We start from the raw sequence: 7,267 nt of genomic DNA on the forward strand, positions 1-7,267 counted from the left end.
CGCCAACACGACGCAGTTCTTCCGAGTCTAGGAGGGGAACACGACAGAGAAGCTAATGTGGTCACAGTTCCTGGCGCCAAAGCGACCGACGCTATTGAACAACCAAATGATGCAACTGTCGGAGCTGCATAGGATGTCCGGTCTGGCCATGAAGGACATGCTTGTCCGGCTTTGGCCAGCTGAACCCATTCCTAGCAGCTACTTCACCCTGGTGAAGCAACTCGCCGATGCACTGCCCCGAGTTTAAGCTTTGAAGCGCTAGGCGTGCATAGAAGGTGTGTGGATGGCCTTTGTCCGTGTCAAGATGCACTGGGCGAAAATGAATGCCACAGTCGTGGCAACTGAAGGCCCACCCGAAGGCAAGGGCCATCGCAAACCGGAGCGGTACTTCGACGACGTCCTGGCGGGTGCTCGAATAGTAGAAGGCCAATGCTCAAAGGATATCATGTTTGAGTGAATGTACCATGTTTATGCAGACTTTGCTTTATGAACCAAGGCCCGTAAATATATTTATGATTTTTTCTAAAGTTATTTTCCTCCTGTGCGGCCATTTTAACTCTGAAAGTTTGCCACTCATCGGATTCAGCCCCCACGTAGGTGCAACGGGGGTGTTCGGTATAGCGCGCGATCACTCTTGACCCAATGTCTTGGTCCGTAAAGGAGGTGTCCGCGCATCGAACCAGGAAATCAGATTATGCGGCATTATTTCTTTCACTTAGCCATAGGAGTTTGATGATGGGGAAAAAGACTAGCCCCTGGTGCGTATGCGGCCCTCCGAACTAGGATGGCTTTATCACATGACTGGGCGAAGGCCAGTCCTTCGTATAATACATAATAATTCACAAAAGATTTGTAGCAAGTCGCCGAATCGCCGACCAGCTCTCGCCACATCATGAAAGTTAGTTTTCGGCTTTCTCTAGTGAGGTATTTGACCAAATGAACCAGAAACACAATCATAGTAGTTCTCCCTTTACTACCTTAGCCGAACAAGCGGAATGTAAGGTGGTAATCACACGAGCTGGGCAACCCAACTATTGACCAAAGACATGATTCAGAGTTGATGCATATAATGCAATATTCGGGACGCCGAAGTATACTCTAGAAGTGTTCAGACTTTTGAAAATATACGTAGCCTAAATGGAGCCCCCGGTGTTTAAGACGTACCAAAGTATATATGGCAATCTGAAGCAAAGAGGAAATACATATTATGAAGTAAACCAACACCGAACAGGGGTTGATAGGGAAAAAACTATTTCCATTATAATCTGTTTGATACGTCGAAACGTGTTATTACAGATAATGATGTAATCATCCAGGCTATTTTACATGCCGGGCATTAATAAACAAGGGGAAGTTGTATACAGGGCCTAAAAAAGGAACATGTATTCTTGAAGATCCCGTTGACACCCTGCCACACGTCTGCGCCGGTGTCACCTTGGTGCAAGATCCTTTGAGAGGAGAAAAACGATGATCTTTTATATAAAAGGGTCCTGGCGAAAGAGCCCTTGTGCGACCGTAAGGTGATTAGGTTTTAATAAACCTATATTATAAGGAAAAATGAAGGAAAAAAGGTTGAGGTCCAAATAGGGTCGAGCCGCACTATAGACCTTGTCCGCAGTATGCCTCCGTCGTTGCCCAAGGTATTTTAAGTGAGTAGTTATGCACGCGCGGTACATATGCCGCAGTTAGATGGGGCGATCGATGGCGACGGGACTGCTAGTCCAGCTCTGGATCCAACGAGCTGTCGTTCTGCAGAGTAGGCCAGACTCGTTTAACAATGTCTGAGGGCTTGATGGCCGATGAAGTGTTCGGCTTGATGAGGCCACTCTGTACCACGTCTGCGAGGACCACGGTATGTTCCTTGGTAGGGAGGGAGCACTCCATGTTTCCAGTAACTGTGATGACGCCGCGCAGTCCAGGCATCTTGAGCTTTAAGTATGCATAGTGCGGGACTGTGTTGAAGCAGGCGAAGGCGGTGCGTCCGAGTAGTGAGTGATAACCACTGCGAAAGGGGACAGCATCGAAGATCAAGTCTTCGCTTCAGAAGTTATCTGCTGAACCAAAGACTACTTCCAACATTAATGAACCCGTGCAGTGGGCCTCTACGCCGTGTATCACCCCTTTAAAGGTGGTGTTACTAGGCTTGATTCTGGATGGGTCAATACCCATTTTACGAACAGTCTTTTGATAAATCAAGTTACGACAGCGTCTGCCATCCATAAGGACCCGAGTGAGATGCAATCCATCGATGATTGGATCGAGGACCAGGGCTGCCGAACCTCCATGAAGGATACTAGTCGGGTGGTCCCTTTGATCGAAGGTGATCAGACAAGCCGACTGTCGGTGTCAAAACCGGTGGATCTCGGGTAGGGGGTCCCGAACTGTGCACGTAAGGCGGATGGTAACATGAGGTAGGGGACACGATGTTTACCCAGGTTCGGGCCCTCTTGATGGAGGTAATACCCTACGTCCTGCTTGATTGTTCTTGATCATATGAGTATTACAAGAGTTGATCTATCACGAGATCAGAGAGGCTAAACCCTAGAAGCTAGCCTATGGTATGATTGTATGTTGTCCTATGGACTAAATCCTCCAGTTTATATAGACACCGGAGGGGGCTAGGATTACACAAGGTCGGTTACAAAGGAGGAGATATACATATCCGTATTGCCTAGCTTGCCTTCCACGCCAAGTAGAGTCCCATCCGGACACGGGACGAAGTCTTCAATCTCATATCTTCATAGTCCAACAGTACGACCAAAGGATATAGTCCGGCTGTCCGGAGACCCCCTAATCCAGGACTCCTTCAATAGCCCCTGAACCAGGCTTCAATGACGATGAATCCGGCGCGTAGTATTGTCTTCGGCATTGCAAGGCGGGTTCCTCCTACGAACACTCCATAGAAGAGTTTGAACACCAGAATTGTGTTCGGCTCTGCAAAACAAGTTCCACTTACTACCGCAGAGAGAATAATATTTGCACAAATCTAATCTGCTGACACATTCTGACAGCACAACGTTAGGTCATGGCTCGGTCATTATTCGAACCGTTTTTCTCAACCAGCACCGCACATAACATGGGGCGGTTTCCTCGACACGTCTGTTCAAAGCAGAGATCGTGTCCCCCTTATTACGGGATTCTCATCAATACGGACATGGGTAACCCAACCGCACCATCAATTACGGCGCCTGGGGAATAAGCGGTTTTGCCAGGCAAGTGGGGAGACGCATCGCCTCTTCTGCCCTTATAAAGGGACAAGGATTCACTCTTTTCACCCACGCCTTCTTCCTCCTTGCTTAACCATTCCCGCACACTCGAGCTCTAGCGCCCAAGCTTGCCTTCCTCTTCTCAAACAACTCCAAGCATGTCCGGAGCAGGAGGCAAGTGGATGGTCTCCTCCGTCACGGAGGAGAACATCAAAAAGTTACGGGAAGCCGGATATCTGGCCGCGGATATCACGCACCGGCTGCCAAATGCGGGGCAGATCATCCCAACACCCGAACCTCATGAGAGGGTAGTTTTTCCTACCCATTTTGTCCGCGGACTGGGATTTTTCCTCCACCCATTTGTCCGCGGGCTCATGTTCTACTATGGGCTGGATTTTCATGATCTGGCCCCCAATTTCATCCTCAACATCTTTGCGTTTATCGTCGTGTGCGAGGACTTCCTCCGCATCAGGCCCCACTTCGGCCTATGGCTTAAAACCTTCAATGTTAAACCGAAGGTGGTGGGTGGCCAGCAAGCAGAGTGCGGAGGCGCCCTGGTGGGAAAGATGCCTAATGTCACCTGGCTCGAGGGCACCTATGTAGATACCATAAAGGGTTGGCAATCGGGGTGGTTCTACATCACCGAGCCGCGCGACTCCAACTGGGTGGCGGCCCCCATATTTTGATCCGGAATCCCCACGCTGCTCACCTCCTGGAAAGAGAAGGGCCCGTCCTGGGGTTCTTCGGTAGAGTTGACCGGACTCCAGACCTGTATCCGGAACATGACGATCAAGAAAATCAAGCTCGTCAATGTGGTCCAGGTCATGCTCTTCCGCAGGATCCCCCCTTGTCAACGAAGGACATTCGATTTGTGGGAGTTCGACTCGGCCAAGCACCAGACGCTGCGAGAGCTCTATGACACGACACACGAGGATGTTTGGAGAGTGCTGTTCAAGGGCGCCGAGATTCCTCCTTCCCTCACCAAAGACCGCGGACTCAACTCAAAACGTCGCGCCAATCCGGTAAGTTTTTATATCTCTCAGGGTATTTATTTGCCCCGGTTTAGTCATATGCAGGATCTAAGATTCTATGCCATTAACAGGACTGGATAAAGACAGCGGAGCAGCTTGATTGCCCAACCCCCCTGCCCGAAGATCCTGCAGGCGCTCTCCTAACTGAGATGCTGACTCCGGCACCTTACAAGGTGCCGGTGAAGAAGACCAAGAAGAAGGCCGCGGGGACCCGAAAGGGTCTCCGACGCAAGGTTGTATCGGACTCATCGTACGATGACTCCGACGCGTACTCCTCCCACGAAGACGAGGAGGAGGAAGAGGAAAGTTCTCCCCCCCCAGCCGGGGAGACAAGAAAAGGAAGGTTGACCCATCCGGGGAGGCCGAAGGGTCCAAGAGGGGAAGGACCCTCCCTCCGGACTGCACCACGACAGCCGCCGACTATGGCGACGAGTGGCTACCCAGGGTCAAGCCCCTGGCGAAATTGTAAGTGTCCGGGCACCATAGTACTTCATGGTATGTTTTATTACACTGCCTCTCCTCATGCCGAACATGATTATGCAGGCCGTCTCGAGATCGTCTCGACGTATCCTCGTTGAGCGGCTCTCTGGACTCGTTGGATATGAACAACGGTTCTCTCCCGACCGCTACCACCCCTCGCCCTACGGACAACGCCGAGGTGTTGTCTCAAAAGGCACCGAGCCAAGGGGAGGTGGTCCTGGGGGCGCCTCGAGGCGACTTCCCGGACCTTGGGTACCAAGGGAGCGAGGATCCTACGGGCTCCGAGTTCGGCCCTCAGCCGAAAAGTACGCCGGAACCTTCGATGGTTCCGGACTCCGGCAGGCGGTCCCCCGTTAAGGGGGGCCAACCATGCGTGCCGGTGTCCTCTGGCCAACCAGAGGCACCGGACAACTTGCTTGCAGCGCTTCCATCGATGAAGAGCACCACACTATCATGAGTGCGGTGGTCGAGAAGGTTCAGTCCGCCAAAAACGGACTGACCGAAGCTTGCACCAGCCTCCTAACAGGCTTTGAGGTAAGCAATCAAAATATAAGAAAATATTACCACATAGATAGTAGCCCCTGATGCTCTGTTCGGCGTTTGCGAAGAAAAGCCGAATAGAGGATCAAATGACAACTCATGAGTCTAATTAGAGTATGTCTATGTGTATGTGCAGGCTTCACTACTGGCCGCTGCCGCACGTACTGCGGAGGTCTCTGCGCTGAAGCAGGACCTGAAGCGGTCCGAGGATGAGCTCGGCCTTACCAAGAGGCAGCTTGAAGAGAGCAAAGGTAAGAAGTACCCCTGTCTATATAGTTAAAAAGAAATTCAGTTGTAAAGTAATAGGATCATCATGGGTTTGCCAGGGGCCACGACCGAAGTGGCGACCCTGAGGAAGGCGTTGTCCGAGGCCGAAGACAAAGCGGCCAAGGAGCACATTGAACGGGAAAAGCAAGAAGCCCGAGTAGGCGAGGTGCAGCAAGAGCTCGAGGCCCTCGCCAAAAAGCATGAGTGCTTGGATCTTGACTCTAAGACACGAGAGTCCCAGCTCGTGCAGACGCTTGAAAGCGTCCGGAGCGCCAAGGCTGAAGCCCACAAGGCCCTCCAGGAGATTGACGCAGAGAAGAGGATAGCATCGGGTAAGGCCTTCATTATGCAAAGCAAGCACGTGAAGGAGACTTTCCTTTTTCTTACCCTAGTTCGGAGCTCTCCAGGAGCGTTTGCAGATCTTCCCCGCAGTGTACTGGATGCCGCGGAGTTTTACCGGGCTGAGGAGGGGAGCTCGACGGAGAAGTTGTTCTGGTCTCGGTATACTCGGACCGAACACCCCGTGCCCTTGGGCGACCAGCTGAAGAAGTTGGTCGAGCTTCACAAGGCGGCCGAACAGGCCATGAGGGGCCTTATAGTCCGGATGTGGCCTGGCGAGCCCCTGTCCGGCAACTACTTCGGTCTGGTGAGGCGGCTTGTGGAAGCCTGCCCACGGCTTGAAGTCATCAAGCGGCCCGTCTGCATCGAGGGTGCATGCAGGGCTTTTTCCCGGGGAAGGTGCACTGGGCGAAGCTGGACGCCGTGAAGCTGGTGAAGGAAGGGCCGCCGGAGGGCAAGGAGGATCGCTGCCCCAATTATTATGAGAGTGTCCTGAAGGGTTCCCTCCTAGTGGCAGATGAGTGTGCCAAGGATGTAATTTTTGAATGAACAGGCTCATGTGATCCTGTAATATGAAACGAGATCATTTGCGCCATGCGACGCTTTCTTAATTTAAAATATTACCTTCTGTGTGTCTGTTTAAAAAATCTGAGAGTTGGCCAGTCGTCGGCTACTATCCCCATGTAACTAGTACTGGGGTGTTCGGGATAAACCTGAACACTCTTTACCCCAATTTTGGGTCCTTCAAGGGAGGTGTTCAGCGCAACGAACCAGGCAATCGGACTATAATGCTTTATCACTCTCACTTAGCCATAGAAGTCTATGATTTTAAATTTTGGCGAAGCCCCTGGTATTCGGAGGCCCGAATTTGGGGCGCTATACACGCCTAAGCCGGACAAGGCCGACTCCTCGCCCAAAGCAGAAAAAGTCTTTATGGACTTGAGACCTCTCGAACAGCGACCAGTCTCTCGCCTTATCATGACAGTCAGTTTTTGGCTTTCTCTACTGAGGTGCTCGTCCGGAAGAACCGGGACACAATCGCAGTAGTTCTCCCACCGCTACCTTAGCCGATTTAGCGGAACGTAAGGTACCAAACCATGGGAGCCGGGTAACCCAACATTTGACCAAAGACATGATTCGGAGCTGATGCATATAGTGTTATAAGTTCGGACTGCCGCACTGTCGAAAGTGTTTGGACTTCTTGCGCCGTATTATGGGGTAAACGTGAACCACTGGCGAACTGACCGTACCCGAACGTGCGGGTGCGGATTGTCGTAAGTGGACATATAAGAGAAAGAGAAAAACTTAAATAATGCAATGACAGATTAAGCATATGCATTGTTATTTAAATAATACGTCGAAGCGTACTTGGTACAAGTAGTGCAATAAGCATAAAGTAGGACA

Source organism: Triticum urartu, chromosome 6A (genome assembly GCF_056163025.1).
Source record: "Triticum urartu cultivar PI428250 chromosome 6A, HENAU_Tu73, whole genome shotgun sequence".
NCBI lineage: Eukaryota > Viridiplantae > Streptophyta > Magnoliopsida > Poales > Poaceae > Triticum > Triticum urartu.